Source organism: Dipodomys merriami, unplaced genomic scaffold (genome assembly GCF_024711535.1).
Source record: "Dipodomys merriami isolate MVZ:Mamm:240054 unplaced genomic scaffold, mDipMer1.0.p SCAF_30, whole genome shotgun sequence".
Taxonomy (NCBI): Eukaryota; Metazoa; Chordata; class Mammalia; order Rodentia; family Heteromyidae; genus Dipodomys; species Dipodomys merriami.
Window position 1 is genome coordinate 8,129,972 of NW_027204493.1, and position 22,737 is coordinate 8,152,708.

The 22,737-nt window shown below is 37.4% G+C and overlaps 1 long non-coding RNA gene across 1 annotated transcript in view; it reads right to left on the minus strand.

Moving 5' to 3' along the window:
- The window catches only part of LOC138840663 (uncharacterized), a 63,939-nt gene that overhangs the window by 29,865 nt on the left and 11,337 nt on the right, over positions 1-22,737 (minus strand). The window contains exon 2 of the long non-coding RNA XR_011376191.1: positions 17,816-17,997. This is a non-coding gene — a long non-coding RNA (uncharacterized lncRNA). The remainder of the gene's footprint in view (positions 1-17,815; positions 17,998-22,737) is intronic.

Below are 22,737 nucleotides of genomic sequence, written 5' to 3' on the forward strand. Positions count from 1 at the left end.
GAAGCTCTGTAATTTCATGCAATCCCATTTGTCCAACCTTTCTTTGATTTGTTGTGTTTCTGGGTCTCTATTAAGAAAATTTCAAGAGTTCCGGGAACATGGCGGAGGAGAAGCTGGAATCTGAACAAGCTCTCGCATAGAAAGCAGTTTTAGAGTTCCAGTGAACAGTCCTAAGCCAGAGAATCACACCAAGTGTGCCATCACAGGACAGAGAGTTAGACAAGAGAGGGAAGCCAAGGCAAAAAGACACATCTGAGGGCTCGCCAGCAGCCGCCGCCGCCGCTGCGGTGGCAGGGTCGCAAGCGGCGGAGACCGCAGCCGGGGCCATACCTGAGCGCTCACACAGAGAGTCCGGGAAGAAGGAGCCAGACGCAGCTGGCGAGCGGATTCTACTCAACACCAGCAAGAACCAACAAAGAGCGGACATCTTCATCCTGCAGCTTGCAGACCAGAGACGACCCAGGATCCAAGACTCGGCATGAGTAGAAGCCCGACGTCCTCACTCCTTCTCAGGGAGCAGAGGAGGGAAGGCCACCCCTCCCCCCCAGCACCGGTGATCTCCATCTTGGATACCGACAAAGCTCGGAGGAGCTGCCAGCTCCAACCCAGGCCTTGGAATAAAACGAGTCATTTAGCAGGTCACAAGAACTTAACGGCGAAGTGACCTGCCAGACTCAGCACCATCCAGGGAAAAGTCACCCAGCTCAGGCGCCAGCCATTGGAGTGCCTTGCCTCACTGGGTAACCAGAACCAGAGGCTGCCCCTCCCTCTAGCAGCCTCAACAATGAATTGAAAAACAGAATCCCTGAGAATGGCTCCAGGCTGGGACTGGGAGATTTTTTTTTTTTTTGCACAAAACAGCCCCAGGAAAAAGCTACTGATTGTTGAAAGGCCTCAATTCTACCCAGAACCTAGCCTCACCACTGCATCCCCCTCTTTTGTGATTCTCAAAGCAGATCACCCTCCTAGAAAACTAACCTGGGAGGGGGATCTCAAAATCTTGGGTAAAGCAGAGCATTTTTCTGCCTCTTCCAACAAACCGACTTAAGAAACCAATCAAGCCACAGGACCTCAAGCTGACCAGAGACTCCAACAAAAGGCTGGTTACAGACAAAAGGGAGATACAGGATTCTTCCCACCCCTCCCCCCCCAAAAAAAAATCAAAGGACTTTTTTATTTTTTATTTTTTCTGTTTTTTTCTTTTTTCTTCTTCTTCTTTTCTTTTTTTGTTTGTTTTTTGTTTTTTGTTACCTTATATATATAAAAAAATTTTCTCTTTTTTTTAATTTAATTTTATTTTATTTGAGAACATACTGTACAGAGGGGTTACAATTACATTGGCAGGATAATGCATACATTTCTTACCAAGCATTGCAGCCTCCTCCTTTGTTAAACATTTTTTTCTCTTCTAAAACTTTTATTAATCTTTAATTTTTGCCTCTTCTGAAAAAATAATTGATTTCCAGTAACTTTTTTTTTCTCCTCTTATAATTTTTATTTTAGGAATATGTGAATGAACGTTTTCCTTTCTTTTCTTATCTTCTTTCTCTTTTTCTTTCTTTCTTAATTATCTTTTTGTTTTTTGTCTAGCTCTACTGAACTTCTGATCTTTTCTTCTCCCTTTCCCATCCTTAAAGTTTTTCACATCTCCTCTATGTCCCTCCCTTTCTCTCAACATATTCACATTCCTCTCTAAATAGATGGTCTTTTAATCTCTATAATAACAATAATTTTTACGTTTCTATTTTTTTCTGGTCTCTTTTCATTCCCCTATCCCTCTCTTCTTTTTCTCTCTCTCTCTACTTGCATCCTACCCAACCCATTTCCTGCATTGTGATTAGGACATAGTTAACTCTCCCTGTGCCTCCCCACACCAATCTATTCCTATTTTTTACCCACATCTCTCCCTAATCCTAATAATTTCTGGTTTTCCAAATTCTTTTCTGCGGTTCAAAGTCCTTTAAAATATAGTTGTTTGATATTGAATAGATGTATCTGTTGAACTAGATTGTATCTGTAGACTATTGACTGTACAAATGCAAACTTTGGTTGATGGTTGCCTTAAGATAGTGTTCTAGCACAAAACTGGTGCTATCTTCATCTCAAATGGGAAGACTAAGCCGGAAAAACACAAGAAAAATGGCAAATTCGGGTATCTCAATTCCCAATCTTGATAATCAGGGGTCAGATCAGATAATGAACAATCCAGAGGAGAGTTCCCAAATAGCTCTACAAACACTGGTGGCAAACATGATAAATGAGAAGTTTGACAACTTACAAAGGACTCTCTATGAGTGTGATAGGGAGAGAGAGGAGGCATCCCAGAAGTTTATACAGGAATATCATAAGCGTGAGGAAGCTACTCAAAAACTGATACAGGATTTGCATGAACAACTTGAGAATACTCAAAGAGAAAGGGAGGAATGGCGTGAGCAGGCTGAGAACACTCAAAGAGAACTGCAGGAATCCCACGAACGTGAGGAAGCTAAACAAAGAGTAATACAGGAATTGAGAGACCAGGTAGAGAACACACAAAGATCACTAAAGGCATCCATAGAATCCATTAACAAAGAGCTGAAGGAAGTCAGGGAGACCACAAAGGGAATGCTGAATCGAACCCAACAGAAGGAATGGGAGTCCAAAGAAACCATATCCAATCAACTAAGTGATTTGAGGACAAACACTGAACACCAAATTAAGGAAGTAAAGAGATTCATACAAGACCTAAAACAGAGCTTCAACAAAGAACTTGAAGCCATCAAAGCTGACTAATTAGAAGGAAAAGAGATAAAAAACAAAGTAGAGAGTCTTGACAGCAGGTTAGACCATGCAGAAGATCAAATCTCAGGGATTGAAGACAGCCTAGATATTATAGAGAAAGAACATACAACCATCCAAGACAAGTCCAAGAAATATGATAGATCTATCCAACACCTGGAAGACACCATCAGAAGGCCTAACTTAAGGATAATGGGTATAGAGGAGCACCTAGAAACAGAAGTTAATGGTCTAGGAAATTTGTTTAACAGGATCCTAGCAGAGAACTTCCCAAACATGCAAAAAGGTAGGCCTATTCAGATACAAGAAGCTTTTAGAACCCCAAATAGACCAGACCAGAATAGGACATCCCACTGTCACATTATAATCCACACAGGATCAACTCAGAACAAGGAAAAGACCCTTAAAGCTGTCAGGGAGAAAAGGGTAATCACCTATAAAGGGAAACCAATTAGAATCACCTCAGATTTCTCAGCAGAGACAATCAAAACAAGAAGAGCCTGGAATGATGTATGCCATGCCCTAAAAACAAACAACTATCAACCAAGAATACTGTACCCAGCTAAACTCTCCTTCATAACTGAAGGCCAAATAAAAACCTTCCACAGCAAAGAAAAATTGAAACAATACATCTCCACCAAACCAGCCCTACAAAAGATTCTTAAAGATGTCTTACACATAGAAAACCAACAAGACCACAATAAAGGCCAACAAACTGCACCCAAACTGAGAATCCAAGAACCATAGGAAGAACCCAGTTTTCGCAGCCCCCAAGAAGATAGATAACATGGCAGGAACTCCCAAATACCTCTCAGTCCTATCTCTTAACGTTAACGGACTAAACTCTCCAAATAAACGACATAGACTGTCTAGTTGGATTAAAAAACAAGACCCTTCTATCTGCTGCTTGTAGGAGTCACATCTTGCCCGTAAAAAAAAACACATTTTCAATGTTAAAGGCTGGAACAAAATCTACCAAGCAAACGGCCCTCATAAACAGGCGGGAGTTGCAATCCTAATATCAGATAAAATAGACTTCACATTTAAAATTGTGAGAAGAGATAAAGAAGGTCGCTACATACTAATTAAAGGATCTCTCCTTCAGGAGGATATTACAATTCTAAATATCTATTCGCCAAACAATGGAGCACCCAAATTTATCAAAGAAACACTACTTTCCCTCAAATCCCATATAGATCCAAAGACATTAATTGTTGGGGATTTTAACACACCACTCTCCCCACTAGACAGATCAACTCGGCAAAAACTCAACAGAGAAACCGCAGATCTAAACAGCTGCATAGATCAACTAGATTTAACAGACATTTACCGAACATTTCACCCAGCAGCATCAGAATACACGTCTTCTCAGCAGCACATGGAACGTTTTCTAAAATAGACCACATTTTAGGCCACAAAGCAAACTTGTCTAAATTCAGAAACATTGAAGTTATACCTTGCATTCTCTCTGACCACAAGGGAATACAATTAGAACTCAACACCAAAAGCCACCAAAGAAAGTCCGGTATCACATGGAGGCTGAACAACACACTGCTGAATCAAGAGTGGGTCATGGAAGAGATTAGAAAGGAAATTCAAATGTTCATGCTATTCAACAAAAATGAACACACAAATTACCAGCTCCTCTGGGACACAGCAAAGGCAGTACTCAGAGGCAAGTTTATAGCTCTGAGCTCCTACGTCAACAAATTGGAGAGATCTGAAACTAACAATTTAATGACACATCTAAACCTCCTTGAAAAAGAGCAGCAAGATAAACCCCAATCCAGTAGACGGAAAGAAATAATCAAAATTAAATCAGAATTAAATGAATTAGAATCCAAAAAACTATAGAAAGAATCAACAAAACAAAGAGTTGGTTCTTTGAAAAACTTAACAAAATTGACAGACCCTTAGCAAACCTTATCAGAAAAAGAAGAGAACACACCCAAATTAATAAACTCAGAGATGAGAATGGAAACATCACCACGGAAACAACCAAGATTCAGAACATTATAAGGGAATACTTCTCAAAACTTTATGCTAATAAGTTTGACAACTTGACAGAAACGGACCTCTTCCTAGCAAATATTGACATGCCAAAACTAAACCAAGATGAGTTAAACTATCTTAACAGGCCCATATCAAGCATTGCAATAGAAACAGCAATAAGAGACCTACCAGGTAAGAAAAGTCCAGGACCAGATGGTTTTACAGTGGAATTTTACAAGGCCTTCAAAGCAGAGCTCACACCAATTCTCCTCCAACTCTTCAACGAAATTGAAAGAGAAAGCTCACTACCGAACACATTCTATGAAGCCATCATAACCCTCATCCCAAAACCGGGCAGGGACTCATCAAAGAAAAAGAACTATAGACCCATTTCTTTGATGAACATTGATGCAAAACTTCTCAACAAAATTTTGGCCAATCGACTTCAACAATTCATCCAAAAAATCATACACCACGATCAAACAGGATTCATTTCAGGGATGCAAAGCTCGTTCAATATAGGCAAATCAATTAATATTATTCATCACATCAACAGGAGCAAGAACAAGAACCACATGGTTATCTCAATAGACGCAGAAAAAGCATTCGACAAGATCCAACACCCCTTTATGATGAAGGTTTTGGAAAAATTAGGAATCCATGGAACATTCTTCAATACAATAAAGGCTGTATATGACAAACCTACAGCCAGCATTATACTCAATGGTGAAAAACTAAAGCCATTTCCTCTTAACTCAGGAACAAGACAAGGATGCCCACTCTCTCCACTTCTCTTCAATCTAGTATTAGAATGCCTAGCTACAGCAATAAGACAAGATGCAGACATAAAGGGGATCCAAATAGGGAAAGAAGAAATAAAACTCTCCCTCTTTGCAGATGACATGATCTTGTATTTAAAGAATCCCATAGACTCCACTCCCAAAGTACTCAAGCTGATTCAAAACTTTGGCAAAGTAGCAGGGTATAAAATTAACCCCCCAAAATCAATGGCTTTTCTGTATGCCAACAATGAGAAAAGTGTGGCTGAAATTAGGAAAGCAACTCCATTTGTAATAGCCCCACAAAAAATAAAATACCTAGGAATTAACTTAACAAGAAGTGAAGGACCTCTATGATGAAAACTTTAAAATCTTGAAAAAGGAAATCAGCACAGAACTTAAAAAATGGCAAAACCTCCCATGCTCCTGGATTGGCAAGATTAACATCGTGAAAATGGCAATACTTCCCAAGGTTATCTACAAATTCAACGCGATACCTATCAAAATTCCACCTTCATTCTTCAAGGAAATAGAAGAGGCAATCCAAAAATTCATATGGAACAATAAAAGACCCCGAATAGGAAAAACACTCCTCAATGGAAAGAACACTGCTGGAGGAATATCAATACCAAATTTCAAACTCTACTATAAAGCCATAGTAATCAAAACAGCTTGGTATTGGCATAAGAACAGACCTCAGGACCAATGGAATAGAATTGAAAACCCAGAAACGAACCTACAGACCTATAGCCATCTAATCTTCGATAAGGAAGCTAAAACAATAGAATGGAAGAAAGACAGCCTCTTTAGTAAATGCTGCTGGCAAAATTGGTTAACTACATGTAGAAAACTAAAGCTAGATCCTTATATATCACCCTGCACCAGAATCAACTCCAAATGGATCAAAGACCTTGAACTCAAAGCAGACACTCTGAAAACATTACAGGATGGAATAGGAGACACCCTAGGTCTCCTTGGCTCAGGCCGAAATTTTCTGAATAGAGACCCGGAAACACAACAAATCAAAGAAAGGTTGGACAAATGGGATTGCATAAGGTTGCAGAGCTTCTGCAGGGCAAATGACATAGCTAGCAAGATCAATAGAAAGCCCACCGATTGGGAGAAGATCTTTACTAGCCATACAACGGACAAGGGTCTCATATCTAAAATATACTTGGAACTCAAAAAATTAAATCACTCAACAACAAATCCTCAAAGAAACAACTGCCCAATAAATAAGTGGGCGAAAGACTTAAAGAGAAGCTTCTCTGAAGAAGAAACAAGGATGGCCAATAGACACATGAAGAAATGTTCAACATCCCTAGCCATAAAAGAAATGCAAATCAAAACAACATTGAGATATCACCTCACTCCAGTTAGAACAGCAAAAATCAAGAACTCTAACAACAACAGATGCTGGAGGGGATGTGGACAGAAAGGAACCTTACTTCATTGTTGGTGGGAATGTAAACTTGTTCAACCACTTTGGAAAGCAGTATGGAGGTTCCTCAAAAGACTTCACATAGATCTCCCCTATGATCCAGCAATCCCACTTTTGGGCATTTACCCAAATGTTTACAAACAAGACCACACTAAAGCTACCAGCACAACTATGTTTATTGCAGCATTATTTACCATAGCTAAGATATGGAACCAACCCAGATGCCCCTCAGTAGATGAATGGATCAAGAAAATGTGGTATATATACACAATGGAATTCTATGCCTCCATCAGAAAGAATGACATTTCCCCATTTGTTAGGAAATGGAAAGGCTTGGAAAAAATTATATTAAGTGAAGCAAGCCAGGCCCAAAGAAACATAGGTCCCATGGTTTCCCTTATTTGCAATATCTAGTATAGGTATGAGTCAAGCGGAAAAGGTCAGATAATGTGATGTTAGGAAAACGAACCCTTAAATATGTATTTTAATGTTTTCGTTTCTTTCATGCATGTGTTTCTAACGCATTTATAAGATTATTTCTTTGTTGCTTTGTATGTCCCTCCCCCACAGTGTAACCCCCGCTTTCACTTTATTTGATGTCAGTATAAAACGTGGAGGAGATGGGGACAAACAAGTCGTTTAAGGATTCAGGTGGACCTGTTGCAACAAGGAGAATTACAAAATGTCATGTCAAAGCAAGCTTTACAATGTCGGTGTGTGGGGGGGAGGGGGGTATGATTGGGTTGGGGGGAGGGGGGAGGTTGGGAAGGGAGGTGAAGGGTAAACAAAGGAGGAGGCTGCAATGCTTGGTAAGAAATGTATGCATTATCCTGCCAATGTAATTGTAACCCCTCTGTACAGTATGTTCTCAAATAAAATAAAATTAAATTAAAAAAAAAATTTCAGCCTGTGCCAAGGAGACCTAGGGTTTCTCTTATTCCATCCTGTAATGATTTCAGAGTGTCTTCTTTGATTCCGAGGTCTTTGATCCATTTGGAGTTGATTCTGTTGCAGGGTGATATATAAAGATCTAGCTTTAGTTTTCTACAAGTAGTTAACCAATTTTGCCAGCACCATTTACTGAAGAGGCTGTCTTTCTTCCATTCTATTTTTTTTAGCTCCCTCATAGAAGATTAGATGACTATAGGTCTGTAGGTTCATTTCTTGGTTTTCAATTCTATTCCATTGGTCCTGGGGTCTATTCTTGTGCCAGTACCAAGCTGGTTTGATTACTATGGCTTTGTAGTAGAGTTTGAAATTTGGTATTGATATTCCTCCAGCAGTGTTCTTTCTGTTGAGGATCATTTTTGCTCTTCGGGGTCTTTTATTGTTCCATATGAATTTTTGGATTGCCCCTTCTATTTCCTTGAAGAATGAAGTTGGAATTTTGATAGGCATTGCAGTGAATTTGTAGATAGCTTTGGGAAGTATTGACATTTTCATGATGTTGATCTTTCCAATCCAGGAGCATGGGAGTTTTTGCCATTTTCTAAGTTCTGTATTGATTTCCTTTTTCAGGTTTTTAAAGTTTTCAACATAGAGGTCCTTCACTTCTTTGGTTAAGTTAATTCATAGATATTTTATTTTTTGTGGGGCTATTATTAATGGAGTTGCTTTCCTGATTTCAGCCACACTTTTCTCATTGTTTGCATACAGAAAAGCCATTGATTTTTGAGGGTTAATTTTATACCCTGCTATTTTGCCAAAGTTTTGAATCACCTTGAATAATTTGGGATCATGTCATCTGCAAGGAGGGAGAGTTTTACTTCTTCTTTCCCTATATGGATCCCCTTTATGTTTGCATCTTATCTTATTGCTGTAGCTAGGCATTCTAATACTACATTGAAGAGCAGTGGGGAGAGTGGACATCCTTGTCTCATTCCTGAGTTTAGAGGAAATGGCTTTAGTTTTTCACCATTGAGTATGATACTGGTTGTAGGTTTGTCATATACAGCCTTTATTGTATTGAGGAATGTTCCATGGATTCCTAATTTTTCCAGAACCTTCATCATAAAGGGGTGTTGGATCTTGTCGAATGCTTTTTCTGCATCTATTGAGATAACCATGTGGTTCTTATTCTTGCTCTTGTTGATGTGATGAATTATGTTAATTGATTTGTGTATATTGAACCAGCTTTGCATCCCTGATATGAATCCTGTTTGATCATGGTGTATGAATTTTTGGATGAATTGTTGAAGTCGATTGGCCAAAATTTTGTTGAGAAGTTTTGCATCAATATTCATCAAAGATATGGGTCTATAGTTCTCCTTCTTTGATGAGTCCCTGCCCGGTTTTGGGATGAGGGTTATTATAGCTTCATAGAATGAATTCGGTAGTGAACTTTCTCTTTCAATTTTATTGAAGAGTTGAAGGAGTATTGGTGTGAGTTCTGCTTTGAAGGTCTTGTAGAATTCCACTATAAAACCATCTGGTCCTGGGCTTTTCTTAGATGGGAGGTCTCATATTGCTGTTTCTTTTTTTTATTGTGAAAATACTGTACAGAGGAGTTACAATTACATGGGCAAGATAATAAGTACATTTCTTATCAAGCATTTTAGCCTCCTCCTTTGTTTCCCCTTCCTATCCTTTCCCATCCTCTCCCTGCCCCCCCACCCAATCCTCCCAGGTCCCCCTTCTTCCCCCCCCCGGGCACAAATGTTGTAAAGTTCGTTTTCGACCTAACGACTTGTACATCTCATTGTTGCAATGGGTCCACCTGTATCCCTATTTAAATTATTTATTTTATTTTATTTTATTTTATTTGAGAACATACTGTACAGAGGGGTTACAATTACATTGGCAGGATAATTCATACATTTCTTACCAAGCATTGCAGCCTCCTCCTTTGTTTACCCTTCACCTCCCTTCCCAGCGTCCCCCCTCCCCCCAACCCAATCATACCCCCCCCCCACATCGACATTGTAAAGCTGGTTTTGACATGACATTTTGTACTTCTCATTGTTGCAACAGGTCCACCTGAATCCTTAAAGGACTTGTTTGTCCCCATCTCCTCCACATGTTATACTGACATCAAATATAGTGAAAGCGGGGGTTACACTGTGGGGGAGGGACATACAAAGCAACAAAGAAATAATCTTATAAATGCGTTAGAAACACATGCATGAAAGAAACGAAAACATTAAAATACATATTTAAGGATTCATTTTCCTAACATCACATTAACATCACCTTTTCTGCTTGATTCATACCTATACTAGATATTGCAAATAAGGGAAACCATGGGACCTATGTTTCTTTGGGCCTGGCTTACTTCATTTAATATAATTTTTAAAAAACCTTTCCATTTCCTAACAAATGGGGCAATGCCATTCTTTCTGATGGAGGCATAGAATTCCATTGTGTATATATACCACATTTTCTTGATCCATTCATCTACTGAGGGGCATCTAGGTTGGCTCCATATCTTAGCTATAGTATGGGCCTGTTAAGATGGTTTAACTCATCTTGGTTTAGTTTTGGCATGTCAATATTTGCTAGCAAAAGGCCCATTTCTGCCAAGTTCTCAAACTTATTACCATAAAGGTTTGAGAAGTATTCCCTTATAATGTTCTGAATCTTGGTTATTTCTGTGGTGATGTTTCCATTCTCATCTCTGAGTCTATTTATTTGGGTGTGTTCTCTTCTTTTTCTGATAAGATTTGCTAATGGTCAGTCTATTTTGTTAATTTTTTCAAAGAACCAACTCTTTGTTTTGTTGATTCTTTCTATGGTTTTTTTGGATTCTAATTCATTTAATTCTGATTTAATTTTAATTTTATTTTTCCATCTACTGGATTGGGGTTTATCTTGCTGCTCTTTAGTTTTAAGGTTAGATTCAGGTTAAATACTCTGGTAAAATTAATGTCCAGGAAAAATTGTACACAGAATGCAATGAGTAAGAGTACACATACTGCCATGGTAAACTACTGTTATTAAAGCTAAGATAATTACTTGCTTAAGGTGAAGAACACTAGCTAGTGTTAAATATTTTTTCATGTTAAAATTATGCCTGCCCTTTATATTTAATTAAAAAAAACTACATGTGATATTTTGAAACTGTAAATATCCTTTTCTTCTACAATCTCAAATCTCCATTTTAGAATTCATTGATGATATTTGCCTATTTAAGCCATCACATTGGAAATGGCAAAATGACTAATCCTGTTTAGTGACAGAATTTTTTTCTCAAAAGAACTCATGTCCCTAGGCTTGCTCCTTTGAGTAGCATAATGGATTCATGGGTTATTTTTAAACTTAATGTGTTATAACCTATTACTCTATTTATACTTAATAATGTGCCAATTACATTACATTTGGCCAAGAGAAAACCCTCAAAGTATAGTGTTCTGTCCTTCTGATGGCCTCGTTAGTTTTTGAGTACTACATTGCTTTTAAAACTAGTAAGCTACCTCAAACTCACCTTAAATCTTTTTCTCCTCCTTGTCTGGAATTAATAATTTCTACAAGGAACAGACAAAAATCTATCGTTTACTATTCCTGTAAGAGGCCAAGCTAGGAAACATTCTAAAATGAATTCAAATGAATTTTACACAATTTCTTTTATCTTCTTAATGCTATATTTTCATTTAATGCTATGTTTTCACTCATGGTGGAAATCTTGATGCCCTATTATAGCATATTTACTTATTTGTCATCATGTTATAAATTAAACACATTCAGAGTTAAAATAATTAGCAATAAATCTACTAGATAAAACAACACTTATATGAAGTTTTCTTTCATCTTAGAATTGATCCTTCTAAGGTTGATAGCTAAAATTTTTTTTTGCAAAAAGAAAATAATTTCTCTTTTTAAATGGCTATGTTATGAAGTTAATTTGTTTCTCTTTGCATTAAATTTTGGAGGTTGCTTTCTATCCTCATTTTATTTTATATTTAATTATATAGAATATTTGGAAAGTAAAATTAAAATTTACATTAAAATGCTTTACCCTACCACTCACTTTCATGATTACCTAATGGATAACCATATTACCATTGGTTTCTATCTACTTTAAGTTTTGTTTGATTCTGTGTCTGATATGACACAGAATCATATATAAATATGAACTTGTCATATTTATACCTATTCCCTTTTCTTGTACAAAAGGTAGCATACTGTAAACACTCTTAAACTTTGGCTTTCTAAAAAGATGTATCCTGAAACCAGGATACATAGTAAGTTCCAGACATGTTTCCTCAAACTTTTTTTAAATGATTTCACAAAAACATATTTGCATGAATATACCACCATTTGTTTTACTTTTCCCATTCATAAGAATTATGGTTATTTCTTATTTTGCTAACACTAACACTAACATAACTGATTATATCTATTTTCTCTGTATATTTGGTCATGTCATTCCTAGACCTCATTGTTTATATGAGTGTGTTACTTCCACAGTCATCTCTAATGTTTTTCAAATAGCTATACACGTGTAGGTCATACAGTAGTCAAAACCGAAAGATGGGAAGACAAGAAGGAAATGATAGGAAGAAATAGGAAATGAAATATTCACGAATGTGACATCATCTTTTCCTTCCTCTCCTTGCTCCTAGGTCAACCACTATCCATCATTTGACCAAATACTAGACTAGTGGAGGTGGAAAGGTATTTACTCCAGAGCACTCCTTGGCCTGTTTGCTTCATGAGTGCTGCCTTTGGTGTTTGCAAAGATTATATATCATTCCAAAAATCTCTCTTTTTTCTTTCTTTCTTTCTCTCTCTCTCTCTTTCTCTCTCTCTCTCTCTCGCTCTCTCTCTCTCACACACATACAAGTTATATTTTTCTTATTTTAAGCAGTTGTACAATAATGTTACTATTCAACAAATGAGTTTCTAAGTACAATGTAACTTGATTGATGTCATCCCTTTCTTTTGTCATTCTCCCATCCCTCTCAACCCAACTCCTCCCTTCAATTTTCTTGGTTTCATAAGTAATGCATTGAATATTATGACTGCATTTTCATGAATAGAGCCCATGTCTAAATTTTCCTCTTCCCAACACATCCTGTCACCAGTTTTTTTGATATATGCAGGTACATGCAGAGGCAGAGAGAAATGTCTGAAATCTCTTTGGAAGGCCTACTATGAAGATTTACAAATATGGAACTCTCTTTAATCTAAGGTAATAGACTCTCTCTAATCTAAAGTCCTAGGAACATTTCTTCTGTCTTAGGCAAGTGCTGGAGAGATAGTTTCCAGATTCTCTTTTACTCTTTCAGTTTAGGAGAGAATCAAGTTAGCTGTAAGAAGAAAGAGAAATTCACTAAAATCTCTTGGACTAGTCTACTGTCAGAATACAAAACCTCTTCACTGAAGCTCTAGTTTGTATTATTCCTGTTCTTCTCAGAGTTTGAATATTTTCTCTTATTTGCTGAAAGACCATGGTAAAACTGTACCGTTTCCATTCTGAATTTATGTGAACATCATAGTCTACAGCCAGCAACAATCACCATAAGCCTGAGATGAGAAATTACAATGAGTCATTTGTCTGGCATAAATTCTCCAAAATGATAAATCCCTGATTCCTTTTCTGCAAGTTACTAATTTACTAACAAGTCAACTCTTTCCATGTCTTTTGAAGTGCTGATATATAAAACTTTACATATTTTAAAATTATATAAGAAAATGACTATATTTCTCCACCATTCATCAGACTCATCCCTTGTATAATTCTGGTATAAAAATATTGTTTTTCTTTTCTCTCTGAGTTTCCTTTTTATACTCTACTTCTCCTTTGTAGTAAATTACTTAAGAGTTGTCATTTTCCAGCTTTTATATGTATGATTCATGGTTGCTAAGATAACAAAAATCACTGGATACAGACCCTGATAGGTTATTCAAACAAAGTTCCTAATGATAAAATCCATGCATTATCTAGCTCATCTGATTCATTTTTCATATAAGCTGTTGGCCATGAACTGTAAGGGATAAATGTGAGGGTCCTAGCACCAAATTCTACTGAGAACCTTTGCTAGGATGAAGGAAAAGCCCATCTGCTTCCTAATGTTTCTCATTTAAAAAAAAATTCCTACACTAATTAGTCTGCCCTGCTTCACTGGATCATTCCTTTAGAATGATTAGAAAAATAACCAAACTCCTCTTTTAAAACAAATTAGACCCAAAAAGCAAATTAAGTGAATAAAATATTTCTGCTTGATCAATTCTTCAACTACTATGGAAGGTAGTGAAGCATAAAAACCCAAGGATCTGGGACAAAGGGTCCAAAGTACAATTGGAACATGCAAACATCATCGCTTCCAACTTTTTATGAGTTAGACTGTCTCGCTATGGGCATGTTGGGTTAGGAAGCTCTTTTGCAGGTACATTTTCTAACCTCAGCACCAAGGAATGACTCTTGGATCTTGAAATGAAATAGAAAATAATATAACTTAGTATTGACTAAAAGATGCCTCAAATGAATAGCTAGTGCAGACCTTAATCACTATGCTTACTGGAAATAATGAAGCTACAGTCTTTCTGTCCTGCCCCAGGCTACAAAGAGCTATGGAAGGCAGAAGATTTCCTGAGTAGCACATTCTATTTTCTGTTGCATGTTGCTCTTCCCTGCCCTCCTGAAGATGAATGAGAAAAAGGTTGTCTTACATCACTTCTCATTATTTTTTTTCATGCTCTAAAACCAGTTGTCTAGACTATTAGTTTCCACCATGCCTGGGCACATTCTTCTAACTCCTTAGGAGGACAGAAGAAACAATTGTGAGAATAACATACAGCGGAGTTACAATTACATGGGCAAGATAATGAGTACATTTCTTACCAAGCATTGTTGCTTCCTCTTTGTTTCCCCTTCCCATCCCTTCCCATCCTCCCCTCACCTCCTCCCACCCAATCCTCCCCCCTCCCCACCAAAGTTGTAAAGTTTGTTTTTTTGACATAATGACTTATACATCTTATTGTTGCATATAGGGTACAGGTGGACCCATTGCAACAAGGCAAGTTCTTATTTCATTTTTTTTAAAACCATTCACTCTTGCATTTGTGTGAAGACCATTAGAATTACTGGAGACATTAGGACTTTGCTCTGTAGAATCAGTCCTACTAATAGAAGACAGGGAAGAATGAAAGTGAGGCAGTTCAATGGAAATATTTAGCTTAGGAATCAAATAAACAGAAGGAAATAGATTTGGGGATATGATCTAAGAAATTGTTTTAATGATGAGCACATAGCCTATACAGCTAGAAGTCAATTAAATAAAACGGTTTGCCTTCAATTCTTTAGTTTAAAGAAAATTCATATATATAAATAAATATATATATATATAAATACAGCTTCTTCTTCTTCTTCTTCTTCTTCTTCTTCTTCTTCTTCTTCTTCTTCTTCTTCTTCTTCTTCTTCTTCTTCTTCTTCTTCTTCTTCTTCTTCTTCTTCTTCTTTTGCTTCCCCCTCCTCCTCCTCCTCCCTCCCCCTCCCCCTCCCCTCCTCTCCCCCCTCCTCCTCCTCTTCTTCTTCTTCTCCTTCTTCGTCTTCTGGCTCAAATCTAATACTCTACCACTTGAGCCACAGCACTACTTCTGGGTTTTTCTGCTTATGCAGTGCTGAGGAATTGAACCCAGGGCCTCATGCATGTGAGGCAAGCACTCTACTACTGAACCACATTCCCAGCCCTGAAAGAAGTATTTTAAACTGGCAATAATCTGCATCCTAAATTTATCATTTTTTCATAGTGCTCAAGAAATAATGCTTATTCACTTCTTTCTCTTACCCCTAAAGTATATTCTCAACTCACTACTGGCTTTTTACAATTTCTTTTTCCTGTCTTATTTAGCATTTATTAAAGAATCAATCATGGGCTAAAAAGAAACAAATATCAACTTAGCCTTATACTAGTGGAGGTCTAAATCTTGGGAAGTTTCCTATAACAAATTCAACAGTACATACTATCAGCTCCTTTAAAAACCAATCATATTTGATGTTGGTATAATTTGGGGAGGGGGAGGGAAAAAACAAATTGTTTAAATAGGGATACAGGTTGACCCATTGCAACAATGAGATGTACAAGTCGTTATGTCGAAAAATGAACAATTTGTGGGGGGGTCAGAGTGTAGTTGTGGAGATGGAGGGAAGGGAGGATGGGGAAAAACAAAGGAGGAGGCAACAATGCTTGATAAGACATGTACTCATTACCTTGCTTGTATAATTGTAACCCCTCTGTACAGTTTTTTCACAATAAAAAACTTATTTAAAAATCAATTTTTCTTAATTTTATGACCTAGATTTTTTATAGCCCTCCCTTCCAGTTTTCTGGTGGTTAATCAGAGAGAAGAGTCTCACAGACTTTCCTGCCAGGCTGGCTTTGAACCGTGATCCTCAAATCTCAGCCTCCTGAGTAGCTAGGATTACAGACGTGAGCCACTGGTGCCTGGCCATGGCCCAGATATTTGTATTTTATTTTATAGACATACAAGAATACAAGTTTTGAAGTCACACTTTTATTTAAATAGTGTGTGTGTTTTACAATTTCTTTCATCATTCTCTGTCACATCCCTTGCAGACAAGCAGGTCCTTCTACAGTATTATGATGGTTTTAAGATTTTTCTTTCTATTTTCAGTCTTGTCTAGCTATCCTCATTATTTTCCCCATTCTTATCCTCATTCTTTCATAGTGGGGATAGAATGATGTCTCTGAACTAAAGCATGCTCATATTTCTCTGTCTTTAAAATCATTCAGTGGTTCCGATCCTTCAGCAATGAATAGAGTGTAAGTGCCTCATTATTCACCCTGTGCCAGCTCTGTGGTCCTCTGTGGTCAGTATCTGCAAAGACTTTTTGTTTTAAACCCACCACACATTCTCACATCCACAAGAGTTTGATTGCTCCTTTTAGGCTAGATTTTAAAATAATGCTTTCAGTTTCTTCTAAAAAATTTACCTCATTTCCAGACTGGAGACTAAATGACATGTCTCTGAAGTGAATTACCATAATCCTTCTGAATTTCCTCTTCAAATAATCACTCATCACTCTTGGGCTAAATGAACTTCAGTTGATTTCTCTGCTAGGCTGAAAGCTTGGAAAGTGCCCATGTCTGTCTTGGGCATAACAGACATCAAAGAATTATGCTCATAAATATGTAAATTAATGATACTCAGAGAGATTGTTTGAATACTGGCCTTAATATGTTGTTTAAATGAACATTGATAAAGCATAATATTCTAAACAAAGATAATACATTTTAAGTGTACAGCTGAGTATATTTTAGTATTTGTATATGATAAATGCATAGGAAACTAATAAGTCAAGATGTAGAACACTTTTGTCACCACAGAAAATCTCTTACACTCCTTTGCAATAAATGAACCCTCTCTACCTCCATTCCTGGTAATTGCTATTATTTCTATCACTAGAGATTATTTTACATTCTTGAATTTAATACAGATGAAAAATGCAGCACACATTTTTGAATGTATTTTTTTCACAAGGAATCAATATTTTCGTGGTTCAGACATATTGTTACACGTTTCCTAAGTTAGTTCCTTTTAACTGCGTCTTTCGCGCTTCTGTGCGAGGAACTTTGGAACCGAGCTGCCAGACCTGGAATGGACTGCGAGATTGGAATGCCATTTCAGCTGAGCGTCCAAAAGGTTGGGGGCTGGGCCCTGGAAAGAGGAGCTGGGGTTTCTACCTTAAGTGTGGAGCTAGTAAGACAGCTAATAGATAAGACAAAAGCCCATGCTAGTTATTGAAATGTTTGCTGCTTCCCTCCACTTCCTAAGATAAGAAAGTCAATTATCGCTTGTGTACAAAAACTATGTCACACGTCGGTGATTTTAACTTCAAAGATAGTTGCCCTATTTGGGCATGTACCTGTAGCCACTGCACTGTACTAACAGAAAGACTTGTTAACAGGATCTCCGCATTCAGAAGCCAGCGATGAGATGAGCATTTGAATCCTCTGGTCCGGCTTTCCTAGATCCTCTCTCTTCTTGTTCAGTTGTTTGGGCCCATTATCCCATTGTGCTATTCCACGGTCATGGCTAGCGACATTTCTGTAATAAAATATTTGAGACTGGATAACTTATAGTGAACAGAAGTCCATGATCTAAGTGGTTACATTTGGTGAAAGCTTTCTTGCCATGCCATAATATGGAAGAAGGCATGACACAGCAACACATACACACACACACACACACACACACACACACACACACACACAGATCACAGAGAGAGAGAGAGAGAAGAGAGAGAGAGAGAGAGACAGACAGACAGACAGACAGACAGACAGACAGACAGACAGACAGACACACAGACACACAGACACACAGACACAGACACAGACACAGAGTTACAGGGAGTTTCACTCATTTAGCTGAACGTACAAAAAAGAAAAATATTCAGATATAAACTAAAATGCAATGACAAAGAGAGGAAGAAACAGTAAGAAAGGAAAAAGGAAAAGAGGAAGAAACAAAGAAGGAAAGAAATCCATTCCTGAAATTATGAACACACCCTTGTGCTATACCAGCAGTACACTCATGAGGTCAGATTCCTCATGACTGAATCACATTTTAGAAATTCAATCTCTGAACATTGTTGCATTTGGAGTGACATTTCCCAGCACATGAATTTTTGAGGCCACACGCAACCCACAGCAATTCCATGGTATGGATACCACAGTAAATTTTCTATTCTCCTACTGATAGCCACCATGTAGTTTTCAGATTTCAGGTATTATGAATGGTGCTTTTACAAATACCATGTGAAAGTTACTTTGTGAGTGGGTATTTTCATTCCTCGTGAGTTCTAATGCTCATCAACACTTGACATTTTCAGTCTTTTTAACCTGATGCATTCCAATGAACATGAAGTAATATCTCACTATGATTTTGATTTTCTCTGATTTTTAAAGATGCTGAGCATGTTTTATGTGCTTGGTGCCAATCTAATTGTCTTCATTTATAAAACTGAAATTGGGATGTGAAGACCTTCAACTTTCTTCTTTTTTGAAACACAGTCAGACTATTTGATATCCTTTGCAATCGGCAGTTCCATTAAAAAGTCTCTGGAATTTTGATCCAGGAATATAATGTATATATCTTACACAATATTAAATATTCCAATTCATGACTGTTATCTCTTCATTTATCTAGATGTTCATTAATTCTCTCAGATTACTGAAAGAACTCCTTTCCTCCCTTCCTTTTTTCCTCCCTCCCTCCCTTCCTTCCTTCCTTCCTTTTTCTATCTTTCTAGTTTCTTTCTTTCTCTCTGATTTATTTCTCTTTCTCTCTTCTTCCTTCCTTCCTTCCTTTCCCCCCTCTCTTCCTTCCTTCCTTTCCCCCCTCTCTTTCTTTCTTTCTTTCTTTCTTTCTTTCTTTCTTTCTTTCTTTCTTTCTTTCTTTCTTTCTTTCTTTCTTTCTTTCTTTCTTTCCTTTCTTTCATCTTCCCTTCTTTCTTTATTTTGCAGGATTTCACTACTTAACCCAGTCTGGAAATTGTGATAGATAGTCCTACCAGCTTACCAACTGCAAGGATTACATCAAGATCCACACTACCCATGAATATTTTCTGTACAACTATAAGTGGTATTTGTGCCTTCATGTCCAGAGGTAGCAATGGTCCATGAAAGGAGGCAGTACAAAATTGGACTATTATAATTCTGTTCATGCCACAGCAGTCTTAGTGCTAAGTGTAGAAGAGGAAGCAGTACAAGTTACCTCTTTAGAGTAAAGCTATGTTAAGAAGAAATTGTAATTGGACTACAAAGCCATCCTTTCTGTCACTAGAATCTGTAGTGTTATTGTCAGCATATATGATGATTGCAATGATGAATGCCCCTGGGGCTTTAGTTTTAAACCTTTTGCTAAGTGGAGAGTACCCTCAGCCAAAGAACCCAGGTCATATTACTGGTATATTTTCTGTACCACTGTCATAGGCTCCCATGCTTTGTTTTTGTTTTTGTTTTTGATGTGTACCCAAATTCCAAAGATATATTATTTTCTTTTTTTTTATTGTGAAAACACCGTACAGAGGGGTTACAATTACATGGGCAAGATAATGAGTACATTTCTTATCAAGCATTGTTGCCTCCTCCTTTGTCTCCCTTTTCCATCCCTTCCCATCTCTCCCCCCACCCCCTCAACCCCACTCCCCCCTCCGCCCTACAACCCCCATCCTTCCTGGCCAAAGTTGTAAAGTTCATTTTTCGACATAATGTCTTGTACATCTCATTGTTGCAATGGGTCCACCTGTATCCCTATTTAAACGATTTGTTTTTTCCCTTCCCCTCCACAAATTATACCCACATCAAATACTGTGAAAGCAGGGGTTATACCGTGGGGGAGGGACATACAAAGCAAAGAAGAAATCATCTTATAAATGTGTTAGAAACAATCACAAAAAAGAAAACAACATATGAATCCTTATCTTGGGGTTCATTTTGCCCTACATCAACTTATTGGACCATTTCTGCTTGTCTCAGACATATACTAGTAATTGCAAATAAGGGAAACCATGGGACCTATGTTTCTTTGGGCCTGGCTTTCTTCACTTAATATGATTTTTTCCAAGTCTTTCCATTTCCTAACAAATGGGGCAATGTCATTCTTTCTGATGGAGGCATAGAATCCCATTGTATATCTATACCACATTCTCTTGACCCATTCATCTACTGAGGGACATCTGGGTTGGTTCCGTGTCTTAGCTATAGTAAATAATGCTGCAATGAACATAGTTGTGCTGGTAGCTTTAGTGTGGTCATCTCTTCCTCTCCCTTTCCTTCCCCCTCCCATCCAACTCCGTTCCTCATCCTCTTGCTCAGTTCCAGTGCAATTCTCTGTGAAATGCTGTCATTGATTCATTATTCTGTTGTCTTTAATTAATTAATTTTTGTGGAGATTGTGGTAAACAGGGCATTTCTCTTTTGTTTCCTTGTCAGGTATGCAACCACAACACACTCTTTGAGAGGTTTTGCATCTATAAATGATGCTGTTTTGTAACATGTCTTCATTATGTTTTAGTGTGGAAATAAGACTAACCTCATAAAGTCAGCTTAGAAACATTTTCTCCCCTTTTATTTTCTGAAATAAGCTTAGAAGAGAATTAGTATTGTTGCTTCCTTAAATAAAAATTCATTAGTAAAAATAGTCTTAGCCTGGAGGTTTTTTTGGTGCTTTTTGATCACAAATTAAATCTTTAATAGATAGAGGTTTATTTAAGCTTTCTATGTTGCAATCAGTTTCAGAAGCATTTCTCTATGATTTTATGAGTCTCATCTAAGCTATTGAGTTTATTAGTATAGACCATTTAATAAGCCTCATTATTTTTAATATTTGTATAAATCACAGGTAATTTGTGCTTTCTTTTCCTGTTCTATTAGTTTTCCCAAAATGAAATAATGTTTTTCAAATAACTAACTTTTGCTTTTTTGTTAATTTTCTTTAATGCCATAGTTACATGTTAATCATCTTTTGTTTCCTTCTAATTAGCTTAAATTTATTATTTTCTGGCTTGCTAATGTAGAAACAGGTTGTCGATTTTAACCACTTTTCTCCTGTCCTAAAATAGACATTTCAGCTTTTTTAAGCTGTAGTGTTTTTGTGTAGCATCAACTTAACTCAGCTGAGACCAAATTCTGTCCTTAGGATTCCAGGCTCAGTCTGGTTATAAGAGAAATTTGTGTGAAATACAGAATACAAGAGGACAACACTCTGAAGGGCACTAGGGCAGGTGAAGCATTTGGTCTCTGACTCCACTGCCTTGTTCCCTTGACTTCTCTCTAGTCTTGTTCTATAAATCTCAAAGCTTTGTTTATTGGCATACACACACACACACACACACACACACACACACACACACACACATTTAAGAGTGCTTGATCTTACTCATGATTCCATTTTATTGCTACGAAATGCCCCCTGTCATTTTCATAATCCCTGATATTGATGTTCATTGGTCTGATGTTACATTAAGAACACAGCTTAGTCACACTTTCAAGGTATTTGTGTCTATAAACTTAGAGCAGGTCTCTTTGAGGGAAAATATGGTTTGAATCAGCTTTATTGTCCTCTTATCTGACAACCCGCACTTAGATTAGACTATTAATTCTTGCCATAGTTATTGATAATTTGAATATCATATATATATATATATTTATATATATATATATACCATCTTGCCATTTGCATTTAATTTGTCTCTCTTCTTTTATGGTTATCAGAGTTTTTGTCATATTACATTTTTACTCCTTTGCAATATCCAAACATATTTTTATTGCTTTTAGTGATTACTTGAGGATTCAGAATATATATCTTCACTTATCTAAATCCACTTATGATAAATATTGTATCATATTTCACATGACTCTTCCAAGTTCAGAAATGAAATAACTTTATAATGATATAATTTCACTTACATACCCCACCATGCCTTTCCGATCTCTGCTGAATGCCTAGGAAATGAAAGAGGTGTTGAACTTGTTTTTCCAGTCTGGCTGGGCCAGGATTCCAAAGTCCCCTTCCCTTCCTACTGGATCACTGTTATCTTCTCTGCCCCATTCTTTTCCCTTCCTTGGGACTCACACAGTTCCTCCTGTGAAATGCTGTCCTTGATAAAGGGCTTATTCAGAACCAGTACTCTCATTCTTTGCAGACTTTGAGGCCTCATTTTGTGACTACTCTGCTTTCCTGGAAATTTCACCTGCTTCAACAAGATGGTGGTGCTGTTCTGCTGGTCCTGGTTGTGCACAGATTCCTAGGGAAGGCTAATGTGAGGTTCTACTTCATAGTTAT